At 40.2% G+C, this 14,058-nt stretch overlaps 1 protein-coding gene across 2 annotated transcripts in view; it reads left to right on the top strand.

Moving 5' to 3' along the window:
- LOC105499700 (interleukin 1 receptor accessory protein like 2) overlaps positions 1-14,058 on the top strand; it is a 1,280,649-nt gene that overhangs the window by 731,544 nt on the left and 535,047 nt on the right. The window lies entirely within an intron of this gene.

The following is a 14,058-nucleotide window of genomic DNA, read 5'->3' as shown; positions in this document are numbered from 1 at the left end:
GCCACAGGGGTTTGTTTTACAGAACAAACAGGTGTCAAGGTATTTTACATCACCTAGGTATTAAGCCCAGTATCCAATAGTTATATTTTCTGCTCCTCTCCTTCCACTTTCAAGTAAACCCCAGTGTCTGTTGTTTTCTTCTTTGTGTTCATATGTTCTTATCAGTTAGCTCCCACTTACAAGTGAGAATATATGATATGTGTTTTTCATTCCCTGCATTAGTTTGCTAAGGACCATAGCCTCCAGCTCCATCCATGTTTCCACAAAAGACATGATGTCATTCTTTTTTATGGCTGCATAGTGTTCCATGGTGAATACGTACCACATTTTCTTTATCCAATCTGTCATTGATGAGCATTTAGGTTGATTCTACATCTTTGCTATTGTGAATAGTGCTGCAATTAACATTTGTGTGCATGTGTCTTTATGGTAGAATGAATGATTTATATTCCTCGGGGTATATACCCAGTAATGGGATTGTTGGGTCAAATGGTATTTCTGTTTTGCTCTTTGAGGAATCACCATACTGCTTTCCACAATGGTTGAACTAATTTACATTCCCACCAACAGTGTATAAGTGTTCCTTTTTCTCCACAACCTCACCAGCATCTGTTATTTTTTGACTTTTTAGTAACAGCTATCTGACTGGTGTGAGATAGTATTTCATTGTGGCTTTGATTTGCATTTCTCTAATGATCAGTGATGTCGAGCATTTTTTCATATGCTTGTTGGCCGCATGTATGTCTTCTTTTGAAAAGTGTATGTTCATGTCCTTTGCCTACTTTTTAATGGGGTTGTTTATTTTTCTCTTGGAGATTTGTTTAAGTTCCTTACAGATGCTGGATATTAGACCTTTGTCATATGCAAAATTTGCAAAATTTTTCTCCCATTCTGTAGATTGCCTATTTATACTGTTGAAAGTTTCTTTTGCTGTGCAGAAGTTCTTAAGCTTAATTAGACCCCACTTGTCAATTTTTGCTTTTGTTGTGATTGCTTTTGGTGTCTTTGTCATGAAAGTTTTGCCTGTGTCTATGTCCTGAATGGTGTTGCCTAGTTTATCTTCCAGAGTTTTTATAGTTTTGGGTTTTACATTTAATTCATTAAATCATTTTGAGTTAACCTTTGTATATGATATAAGGAAGGGGTCCAGCTTCAATCTTCTGCATATGACTAGCCAGTTGTCCCAGCATCGTTTATTGAAAAGGGAGTCTTTTCCCCATTGCTCGTTTTTGGCAGCTTTGTCGAAGATCAGATGGTCATAGATGTGTGGTCTTATTTCTGGCTCTCTATTCTTTCCATTAGTCTATATGCCTGTTTTTGTACTAGCACCCTGCTATTTTAGTTGCTGTACCCCTGTAGTATAGTTTCAAGTCATTTAACGTGATGACTCCAGCTTTATTCTATTTGCTTAGAATCGCCTTGTCTATTTGGGCTCTTTTTTGGTTCCTTATGAATTTCAAGGTAGTTTTTTCTAGTTCTCTGAAGAATGTCATTGGTAATTTCATAGGAATAGCATTGAATCTATAAATTGCTTTGGGTAGTAGGGCTATTTTAATATTGATTCTTCCTATTCGTAAGCATGGGATGTTTTTCCATTTGTTTGCATTATTGTAAAGATCTTTCACCTCTCTGGTTAGCTATACAACTATGTATTTTATTATTTTTGTGGCAATTTTTAATGGGACTGCTTTTACAATTTGGCTCTCAGTTTGCCAGTTGTTGATGTATGTTAATGCTGGTGATTTTATACATTGATTTAACATTTTTCTCATATTGTCAACTTTTTGATGTCTGCCTTAATTTCATACCATTCAACCCAGCAATCCTATTACTGGGTATATGCCAGAGGAATATAAAAGTTTATAAATCAAACATTGCTGAAACTTTGCTGAAGTTGTTTATCAGCTGAAGGAGCTTTTGGGCTGAGACAATGGGGTTTTCCAGATATATAATCATGTTGTCTGCAAACAGAGATAGTTTGACTTCTTATCTTCCTATTTGGATGCCCTTTATTTCTTTGTCTTGCCTGATTGCCCTGGCCAGAACTTCCAATACTATGTTGAATAGGAGTGGTGAGAGAGAGCATCCTTGTCTTGTGCCAGTTTTCAAGGGGGATGCTTCCAGCTTTTTCCCATTCAGTATGATGTTGACTATGGGTTTGCCATAGATGGTTCTTATTATTTTCAGATATGTTCTTCAATACCTGGGGTATTGACAGTTTTTTAACATGAAGTGGTATTGAATTTTATCAAAGCCTTTTCTTTGTCTGTTGAGATAATCATGTGGTTTTTGTCTTTAGTTCTGTTTGTGTGATGAATCACATTTATTGATTTGCATGTGTTGAACCAACCTTGCATCTCAGGGATGAAGCCTGCTTGATCGTGATGTATTAACTTTAGATGTGCTGCTGGATTTTGTTTGCAAGTATTTTGTTGAGGATTTCTGCATTGAAGTACATCAAGGATATCAGCCTGAAGTTTGTTGTTATTGTGTCTCTGTCAGGTTTTGTTATCAGAACAATGATGGTTTCACAGAATGAGTTCGGGAGGACCCTCCTCCTCAATTTTTTGGAATAGTTTCTGTAGGAATGGTACCAGCTTTTATTGGTATGTCTGGTAGAATTTGGCTATGAATCCATCAAGTCCTGAGCCTTTTTTTTTCTCCTTCTTCTTTTGTGGATAGGCTATTTATTATTTATTCAATTTCTTCTTTTTTCTTTTCTTTTGTTTTTGTTTTTGTTTTTGTTTTTGAGAAGGAGTCTCTCTCAGTCACCCAGGCTAGAGTGCAATGGTGTGATCTCGGATCACTGCAACCTCCGCCTCCTGGATTCAAGCGATTCTCCTATCTCAGCCTCCCGAGTAGCTGGGATTACAGGTACCTGCCACCACACCCAGCTAATTTTTTTGTATTTTAGTAGAGACAGGGTTTCACCATGTTGCCCAGGCTGTTCTCAAACTCCTGAGCTCAGGCAATCCACCTGCCTCAGCCTCCCAAAGTGCTAGAATTACAGGCATGAGCCACTGTGCCTGGCCTATTGATTAAATTTCAAAGCTCATTATTAGTTTATTCAAGGATTCAGTTTCTTCCTGGCTCAGTCATGGAAGGTTGTATGTGTCTAGGAAGTTATACGTCACTTCTGGGTTTTCTAATTTGTGTACATATAGGTGTTTCTAATAGTTTCTGATGGGGGTTTTTATTTCTGTGGCATCAGCAGTAACATTTCCTTCATCATTTTCAATTGTGTTTATTTGGATCTTCTCTCTTTTCTTTATTAGTCTAGTTAGTGGGCTATCTATCTTATTAATGTTTTTAAGAAAACTTTTGAATGGTTTTTGTTTCTCAATTTCCTTCAGTTCAGCTCTAATTTTTGTTATTTCTTGTCTTCTGTTAGTGTTGGATTTGATTTGTTCTTGCTTATCACTTTCAGATTTGATGTTAGGTTGTTAATTTGAAACTTTTCTGACTATTTGATGTAGTCATTGAGTGCTCTGAATCTCCCCTTACCACTGCCCTAGCTGTGTCCCAGAGATTCTGGTATATTGTATTTTTGTTCTCATTATTTTCAAGGAAATTCTTAATTTCTGCCTTAATTTCATAAATTACCCAAGAGTCATTCTGGAGCATGTTGTTTAATTTCCATGTAACTGTATGGTTTTAAGTGATTTTCATAGTCTTAACTTCTATTTTTATTACACTGTGGTCTGAAAGTGTGTTCGGTATGATTTTGAATTTTTTACATTTGTTGAGGATTGTTTTATGTCCAATTATGTGGTTGGCTTTAGAGTATGTGCCATGTACCAATGAGAAGAATATATATTCTGTTGTTTTCAGGTGTAGAGGTCTGTAAAGGTCTATGAGATCCATTTGGTCCAATGTTAAGTTCAGGTCTTGAATATCTTTGTTAATTTTCTGCCTTGATTACGGGTCTAATACTCAGTGGGGTGTTGAAGTCTCCCACTATTATTGTGTTGGAGTCTATGTATCTTTGTAGGTTTCTAAGAACTTGCTTTATGAATCTGGGTTCCCCTATGGTAGGCGCATATATATTTAGGATAGTTAGGTCTTCTTGTTAAATTAAACCCATTACCATTATGTAATACCCTTTTCTATATTTTAATCTTTGTTGGTTTGAAATCTGCTTTGTCTGAAATTAGAATTGCAACCCCTGCTTTTTTTTCTGTTTTCCATTTGCTTGGTAGATTTTCCTTCACTTTTATTTGGAGCCTATGTGTATCATTACATGTAAGATAGGTCTTTTGAAGACAGCATACAATTAATTGGGTCTTGAGTTTTTATCCAGCTTGCCATTCTGCTCTGCACCTTTTAAGTAAGCTCTTTTACATTCAAGATTAGTATTAATATGTGTGGATTTGATCCTGTCATTGTGCTGTTAGCTTGTTTGTGCATGTTGACTTGTTTATCTGGTTGCTTTACAGTGACACTGCTCTATGTGTTTAAGTGTGTTTTTGTATTAACTGGCAGTGGTCTTTTCTTTCTATATTTATTGTTATTTTCAAGATCTCTTGTAAGGCAGGTCTGGTGGTAATGAATCCTCTAAACATTTGCTAATCTGGAAAGGATCTTATTTCTCCTTCATTTAGGAAGCTTAATTTGGTTGAATATGAAATTCTTGGTTGAAGATTTTTTTCTTTAAGAATGTTGAATATAGGTCCCCAATCTCTTCTGGCTTGTAGAGCTTCAGCTGGGAGGTCTGCTGTTAGCCTGATGGGATTCCCTTTGTAGGTGACCTGCCCTTTCTCTCTAGCTGTCTTTAACATTCTTTCTTTCACTTTGACCTTGGAAAATCTGACAATTATGTATCTTGGGGATGATCTTCTTGTGTAGAATCTTGCAGGAGTTTTCTGTATTTCCTGAATTTGATACTTGGCCTCTCTAGCAAAGTTGGGGAGGTTTTCATGAACGATATCCTGAAATATGTTTTCCAAGTTGTTTGCTTTCTCCTCTCTTCTTTCAGGGATGCCAGTGATTCATAGATTTGGCCTCTTTACATAATCCCATGTTTCTTGAATGTTTTGTTCATTCCTTTTTATTCTATTTTCCTTATTTTTGTCTGACTGTGTTAATTCAAAGAATCAGTCTTCAAGTTCTGAGATTCTTTCCTCAGGTTGCTTTATTATGCTATTAATACTTGTGATTACATTGTGAAATTCTTGTATTGTGTTATTTAGCTCTGTCATACCTGTTAGGTTCATTCTTATACAAGCTATTTTGTCCTTCAGCTCCTGTGTCATTTTATTGTGATTATTTCCCTTGGACTGGGTTTTTTCATCCTCCTTAATCTCAATTATCTTTGTTCCTATCCATATTCTGAATGCTATTTCTGTCATTCCTGTCAGTTCAGCTTGGTTAAAAACTCTCATGGGAGAACTCTTGCATTTGTTTGTAGGACATACACCACTCTGGCCATTTGAGTTAACGGAGTTCATGCATTGGTTTTTTCTCATCTCTGCCTGTGGATGTTCCTTTAACTGCAGTGTAGATTGAGTACAGTCAATAGACGTTTCTGGATGTTTTCACTGGGCTGAGGCTTTGTGCAGGGTCTTTATTTGAAGCTGACTTCCTGTCTCTGGTTTCAGAGGGGGGTATGTTAATGAAGTATTTTTAGTGTTGAAGGTTTGGAGTGTGATCCAGCAGGTGGCACATAGGCTTATTGGTCAGTTGGTACACTCTTGCTCAGTTGTGTGACTTTCCTATGTTTACTCACATTTGGAGCCTTGTTCCCTCTCAATTCTCTGAAAGTGGATTCCTCTCTCCTTTGAGTGCTGGCTGTAGATTGCAACTTGGCACTACTGGGCTTCTCATAGTAGCTCTGGGGTGATCTCAGTGTTTTGTTTTTTTCCCCAACTTGGAGGCAGCAGAGGAAGGGACCTTAGTAGTGGTTGTGGCCAAGGATCATTTTCTTGTCTCCTGGGAGCTCATTCGAGAGAGATGCAGGTCAGCAGTGGCTTAGTACAATCAGCCCAGGATCAAGGGCCTGTGCTGTGGGTCCAAGCCAGGACTTCCGTGTCTGGTGCCAAGTAGTGGGGAATATGTGGCACCTGTGGGAGATGGACTAACCTCCTCTCCTTGGGTCAACTGCAGCTTGTTGGTGGTGTGGATAAAGTACTTAGGATATTTCCTCCGTAGTCTGATGGTAGCAAGGGCTGTTCCACTACAGAGGTAGTCTCACAGAGGTTTTCAGTTGTCCTTGGAGACTCTGTCCAGGAAGTTGCCAAGTTTCTACTCGCTTGATAGCTCTGGCAGGGGGTGGCTGGAGGCCCATGCCTGGAGGACCTGCCTGGTAAGGAGATATGGGAATAGGAACCCACATAATAGTCTGGTCAATTTTCCACAGGGCTGCTGTAGTATGCTGGGGGCCTGTTTTAGTCCGTAGTCACCTTGGATTTTCTAGTACCTGGAGGTATCACTAGTGGAGGCTACAAAACAGCAAAGATGGCAGCCTGCTTCTCCCTCTGGGAGGTTCGTCCCAGGGAAGTATGGATCTGTTGCTGGCCCAAAGTCACCTGAAGGAGGTGGGTGGAGATCCTGGTTGGAAGCTCCCGCTCAGCAAGGAGGAATGGGGATTGGGGACTTGCTTAAAAAAGGAGCCTGGCCACATTTTAGTAGAGCAACTCTACTGTGCTGGGGGTCTGCTCTAGTCCCTGGTTGCCTTGGATACTCCAAAGCCCAAAGTTGGAACAGCTAAGTTGCCCAAACAGCAAGGATGATGGCCCACCCCTCCTTCCGAGAGCTTCGTCCCAGGGAGGTTAAAAATCTGTTAGCCAGAGAACACCGACAGGGGTGACTGGAGGCCCAGTTTTGGAGATCCCGCCCAATGAGTAGGAGTGGGGTTGGGGACTCACTTAAAGAAGCAGTCTCGCCACATTTTGGTAGAGCAGCTGTTTTTTTGCTGGGAAATCCCTTCTGCCTCTGGCCAGCTGGGACTCTCCAAAGCCTGAAGGTTGAAATGGCTAGGTCACCCAAACAGCAACCATGGTGGCTCACCCCTCCCTCTTGGATCTCCATCCCGGGAAGGTTACAAATCTCTGTTGACTGGAGAATACCAGCAGGGGTGGCTGCAGGCCCAGTTTGGGAGGTCCCGTCCAGTGAGGAGGAGTAGGATCAGGGATCCACTTAAAGAAGCAGTCTGGCCATGTTTTGGTAGAGCAGCTGTGTTGTGCTGGGGGATCCCTTACATACCTGGTCAGCTAAGACTCTCCAAAGCCTGCAGGCTGGAATGGCTAAGTCACCCAAACAGCAATGACTCCCCCTGCCCCCGACCCTGGGAGCTCCTTTTTAGGGAGGTGCAATGCCCCTACCAGTGGCTAGCTGGAATTCCAAGCCTTATTCTGTTAGGTGCTGTGGATGTGGGGCCTGTAGGCTGTTGCTGCTCAGCCCCCTGGGTTCAGCCTCTTTCCTAGGGGTATGTAGGGAGGTCTAACCTTCCACTTTGCCAGAGCTGCAGCTACTCTTTCTGGAAAGTCCAAGTATATAAGACTCCAGGGTCTCCTCACATGTTTGAGTGCTCTGCCAAGGCTCCAAGTAGCTCCTTCTGTTAGACTGAAGGCCCTGGTGGAGTGGGTTCATATGGAGATCTGCTGATCCGAGGGTTGCAAAGATCCGTGGGAGAAGCGTGGTTTCCTGTGGTCACACATTCACTCACCACTTCTCTGTGCAGGAGAGGTTCTCCTGGCTCCGTGTTGCTTCCAGGTGGGCCATTGTCCTGTCTTGCTTTTCTTCATTCTCCACAGGTCAAGTTGTTTTCTTGATTAGTTCCAATGTGAGTACCTGGATGTTTCAGTTGAAGGTATTGTATTTACTCGCCTCTTCTTTTCCTCTATGGGCCACACATGCTAGCTGCTTCTAGTCAGCCATCCTGGCCACTTCATATCTTAGTCTATTTCTCATATTTGTTCTCTCTTCAAGCTGGTTTTTGTTTGTTTGTTTGTTTGTTTTGTCTTTTGTCTTAGTATACCTTGTAATTTTTCATTGAAACCCAGACATGATATGCTGACTGGGTAAAAAGGAACTGAGATAAATAGGCCTTTAGTGTGAGGTTTTTAAATTTTTCTGGCTAAGACTAAGGCTGTTTTTACTGTTTTCTATAATTGTTGGTGTTAGAGACTACAATTCTTTCTGGTGCCTTCATTTTTCATTCTTCTATTGTCTTTGGGTTTCCCTAGAGACTTCTTAAATAAGGTGTGAGTTGTGCAGTTCTTTAAACTGTGATGCCCTATTATTAGACAGGAGTCCTAATTGATGTGTTGGTAAGATACAGGGTGAGGGTAAGTGCTATATAATATTATGACTAGGTCTCAGCTTTTTAGTGAACCGTGTTTCTGAACTGTGACCACAAGTGCTTCTCAGCTTCTCTCCCACCCACTACTTGAGACAGGAAGGCTAGAAGGGCTAGAGCTGGCTTTGTTTCTTCTTCCACTTCAAAGGCTAAAAGGAGCTAGAGTTGGATAGTTTCCTTCTCCATGTGAAAGGCTAGAAAAGGGTAAAGAGTTCATACCAGTTGCTGGCTCGTGAAGCTGCTTCTGCTCCCAGTGAGCTGTGATTCTCTATATTCTCCTGTCTTTCCAGTTTTTGGTGTAGTAGTTTTCTTTGTGACCTCAGTTGTCTGATGGATCTGAAAATGGTTATTGATGTTCAGTTTGTTTGGCTTTTTTCTTGTTGTGAGGATAGTAATGATGACTTCTAAGCCCTTTACATGTCAGACTGGAAACCAGAAGTTAATCTCAGCCTTAGAATGATAACTTTAGGTTAAAGTATTGTCTCTACGCTGCTATAGAAATTTGGATCACATTAACTCCTGATGATCATTAATATATCATAATATATGTATAACCTGAAAGCAAAGTACTAAAAGTAATAAAAATAATAGAAAAACAGTTAATATTTATTGAGTAGTTTTAGCATGTGATGCCTTATATTACAGGGCATTTACATATATCACCTCAGTTAATCTTTATAATCACCCCAATTGGTAAATATTATCACCACCTGTTTTTTTTTAATAGGTGAAGCAACTGAGGCTTAGATTGATTTAGTAGCATGCTCAAAAACATATTACTTGGGATTCTAGTACAAGTGTTTAGTCTAGAACTTATATTCTTAACCACTGTGGGCTACCAATATCAATATTAAGACTGTGAAGGTAGAAAGTTGGAGAAATAGAGCTTGGAAGGGAAGGACTCCTTGTAGTTGGTTATCCTAGGCATTTGGAGTAGAGATAGGTTGAAAAGGACGAGGTTCATACCTAATTGGCAATCGTACTCCTAATTGTCTCCTCCATCTTTAAACTGCAGACAGTTCAGTTTCCCTAAAGATTTTTTTTTTTTTTTTCTTTTGAGATGGAGTTTCACTCTTGTTGCCCAGGCTGGTGTGCAATGGTGCAATCTTGGCTCACCACAACCTCTGCCTCCTAGGTTCAAATGATTCTCCTGCCTCAGCCTCCCGAGTAGCTGGGTTTACAGGCATGCGCCACCATGCCCAGCTAATTTTGTATTTTTAGTAGAGAAGGAGTTTATCCATGTTGATCAGGCTGACTTGAACTCCTGACCTCACGTGATCCACCCGCCTTGGCCTCCCAAAATGCTAGGATTGCAGGCATGAGCCACTGCGCCTGGCCCCCTAAAGATTTTTAAACAGATGTTTAGATGCCCTTTGGGAGAGTACAGTCTCCAGGCGGAAGGAGAAAAGTTGGCCTAAGGGGTGGATGTTGGGTATTCGAAAAAAGGCATTTAAGGACTAGAAGTTACATGATTAGTTTATGGTTGCATAGCTGCTTTGAGGTTAAACCTCAGAATCAGAAGAAATATTAAAATCAATCTTCCTGATATTCTTGCCATGAGGAATAAGTCGTGTGCTCTGAATGGCACAAAGTAACCACAACCACCAAATCAAATGGATTTAGAAAACACCTGTAGGTATAATGACGATATCTCAGAAGTAGACTATGAGTACAGTGGTAAATATTTCAGGTTGGAAACTCCAAGATCCAAATTTGGCTAGCAACAGGTTACTTTAGGGTTCTTAGTAAACAGATGTCTCAGTTGTGCATTCTGGGCTTTCAACCTAGCAACTACTGGCATGGGACATTTACCACCTAGGAAGGTGGGGAGGGAGGGGAAAAAAGCTGGGCTTTAAGTGTTGATATTATGTTGACTGGGTAAGGATGTCCTACAACAAACTACTTTATGAGGGGATAGCCAGGCCACAAAAAGGATCTGATTGTTGAACTTAAGCAACTCTGGCAAGACGGGCTCTCAGCAAAATTTTCAAGTTGATGAGGTTTAATAGTCCCAGGGACAATAAATAGTAGGGGGATCACACAGTGAGTTCAGTATTAGGGGACTGCTCAAATTTGAGCCTTTGGTGGTTTGTCCTGGCCTCAGACAACCATCTTGAGGCTTGACCTATACACTTCAAATTCTTTGCCTAGTATGTTACTAGAATTAAACACATCTGGAGCAGTGGGGTATGGTGATATGCTTTGGCTGTGTCTGTACTCAAATCTCATCTTGAATTTGTAGTTCCCATAATCCCCATGTGTCATGGGAGGGACCAGGTGGAGATAATTGAATCAAGGGGGTGGCTTCCCCCATCCTGTTCTCACGATAGTGAGTGAGTTCTCACGAGATCTGATGGTTTTATAAGGGGCTTCTCCTTTTGCTGGGCACTCATTCTCTCTCCTGCCACCCTGTGAAGAGGTGTCTTCCTCCATGATTGTAAGTTTCCTGAAGCATCCCCAGCCATGCAGAACTGTGAGTCAATTAAGCCTCTTTTCTTTATTAATTACCCAGTCTTGGGTAGTTCTGCATAGCAGCATGAGAACAGACTACTACATATGGCAATACTGTCTGTTCATTAGGGAGTTAGTGAGCAGGAGAGAAGCAATGACAGCAGTAAGCCTAGCAGCCAGCAGCTAGGGAGAAAGAGTGCCGATAATGGAACCAAGAACCTGGAAGACTTCTGAGAGTTTATATAAGCATCCAGACTGAGGTAAAATAGCCAACAAAGTAACTTTGCAAAAGGCGTATTAGTGGAGGCAGGATGATCATCTATGTAGTGTGATGGGAAAGGTAATATAAAAGCTCTTCTGACCAAAATATAGTTCCTCTTCCCACCTACTAAAATTAGTGTTTGGCCTCTTAGGAGCCATACATTTTCCATAAGTTAAAGTATTATTTTGTGGTTGATAGTTAGCCAATTAGTGAAGATTTCTTTCTATCTGATTAGTTCATTAGCACCAGTTTTCACCAAGCAGAGCTGGAGGTTCTAAAGAAATATAATCGAGTATGAGAAAGGTTTGGGAACCTTTAGGAATTGTCTGTGTTGTATGACCACTCCTTATAGTGCTGCCCAACAAGAATGTAATGAATAAATCTGCAAGCCTCTGAATTCTGGCTGCTCACATGGTAGTGAATATTATTCACATAAGCAAATTTGGTGAAGATCACAGAACTTGGGGGAACCCCACATTTTAACCTAGAGATGTCTTATCCTAAAGCCGTTTGCCTTTTCATCTATACTACATTGTCTCCAGAGGGATGTTGGTGACCTGAAGACAACATTTTCTTATGCCACAATTTAAAAAATAAAAATAAAAGTCCTCTCTTGGATACAAAGAACCCTTTATAAGGCTAGATGGCAGCTTGGAAAGCACATAGGACTGTCCTGATCTATCCCAAAGAACATATACAGATTCCAGGCTGTTCTTCACCAGGAGTTATTTTCTAATTCCTATACACTCTTTAGTTTTTACTTCCTGGGGGAAAAAAGCACAACAATGAGCAGAGAAAATGAAAATTCTTAGAATTAATTGCATATGGACTTTCCCCAAAATGACATTAGAAAATGACACCTTTTGTCTTTGAATGAGTGTGTGGGCTTATTTTCCCACCTCCACCACTGTTGTGTGAAAGCGCAACAGCTCAGTTTTCATTTTCCTTTCCTCTCAAAATGCCCAGAGGGACCATATTTTTGTTTAATGACCTTCAGAACGATTCTTTAGAAATCTGAGGCTATCAGAGTTGGAAGCAATGCGAAAATAATTGAGGATTATTATTGTATGACGGCAGTGGCAGCTGGGCTGTTTCTTTTTCTCTGTGTTCAGACTTTCTTCTTCATTTTCCCAGAAACCTTATATCCCAAGGTTTAACTCAGAAGCAAATCTCATATAGGTGATAAACCTTGCCAGACATGGTATGTAATATAATTTCAGACAGACCCTTAACTGTTCTTCAGGAAGACCCTAGGGAGTAAAGCAGCCTTATATCTGCATGCCCTCAATAGTATTAGTTTTATTTACTCTCTGACAATGTGTGTGGGTAGTTGTATAGAATATAAAGCAAGCTTATCTCTTAAATATTATACCTGTGAACTTAAGCACCACTTTGTGTGTTTTGTTGTCAAAACTCCTGCTAACATGAAAGAAAAAAATGTTACGGAAAAAAATGGGTACTTGCTGTCTCAGATTACTCACACACACATGTACACACACATACTTATGCACACAAATACACAAGCACTCACAGCTGGGGATTGAGAGTCAGCACAGATTCTAACTTTACGTGAATGTTTAAGATATGTGTATGGACAGCAGGGGTGAGGAGTGGTAGATGTAGATGTTGTATACACCATAGTGGGAAAGTAAAAAGTGCTCTCAACTATTGTTCACATCATCTACCTCAAAATCAATTTATTTATTGCCTTAACTGACTGACAGAATTTACATGATAAAATACTTTTTTTTTTTTTTTTTTGAGACAGAGTCTCATTCTTGTCACCCAGAATACAGTGCAATGGCATGATCTCAGCTCCCTGCAAACTCTGCCTCCTGGATTCAAGAGACTCTTCTGCCTCAGCCTCTCGAGTAGCTGGGATTACAGGCACGTGCCACCATGCCCAGCTAATTTTTGTATTTTTAGTAGAGACAGGGTTTTACCATGTTGGCCAGGCTGGTCTCATACTCCTGACCTCAAGTGATCCGCCTCCTCAGCCTCCCAAAGTGCTGGGATTAAAGGCGTGAACCACCATGCCTGGCAACAAAATATTTATTACCTTGAATATTCAACACTCCCTAACAGCTATCCCCTACACCTCGACTGATGTTTGTACAGCATTTGGCTACCACTTTGGTAGGACATTTGAGGTGAATGATAGCCAGAATGGGGCAATATCTAATAATTAGTCTGAAAAAATTCCTAAAAGTCAAAGATAATTGCCTGAATATTCTTACACACTTGGCTATTGTTATATCCTTGTCACTTTCTGGAAAAGTATTAAACATTCCTTTCTAGGGAAGTCCAATCTCGGTCGCAAGATTCCCTCACATTCCTATCAGGAGAGTAAGATAATTGGCTTCAAAACCCAAATCTTGTTGTGTGGTTGTGTGTCACTGAACTCAGAAAGTAAGTAGATGATATCTCCAGGCTGTTACTATAACAAAGCGTGTCCTCACTTTACCTAGCTATGTTTCTAGAGAAGTCCTTAATTTTTTATATTCTTTCCCTCTCTACCCCCACATGGATTTCTTGATTACAAGAAGGGAGATTCTGGAGTACTAGTATTAGTTTTCATAATAAGGAGTAATTAATGAAACAATTGTAAACTTCATTGCCAATATAAAATCCTATTATGAATGTTTAATAATGCCTAAGACTCCCCTAAAGCATACTGAGTGGCTAAGTGAACCATATCCTCTTAGGACTCTTAGGAAATATCCCTGTCAAATAGAAAGAACCAGGACATTATAATAATACTTAGTGACTGTTAAGGTTCTGCTATACCTCTCTTGTATTTGGGGAGCTTCTATGCTATTCTATTTATTTTTTTCAGAATGTTTCTAAAGACTTCTTGCTCCTGGGGTCAGGCCTTTAAAGTGGTTTATAGTGCAATAGTTGTGATATTAGAATTGGATACAATAGGACACATTTGTGATTTTTCTTCGTCATTGACTTGACTCCTTAGTTACATATTTTGAAAACGAAAGAGAAGAATACAAAAAAGTAAAAGTACTAACTTGCCGGTACTGAGATGTAGTCCATGAAC

This window comes from Macaca nemestrina, chromosome X (genome assembly GCF_043159975.1).
Source record: "Macaca nemestrina isolate mMacNem1 chromosome X, mMacNem.hap1, whole genome shotgun sequence".
In the NCBI taxonomy this organism is placed as follows: Eukaryota; Metazoa; Chordata; class Mammalia; order Primates; family Cercopithecidae; genus Macaca; species Macaca nemestrina.
Note: the sequence above shows the minus strand (reverse complement) of the source record. Positions and strands in the feature narration are given on the sequence as shown.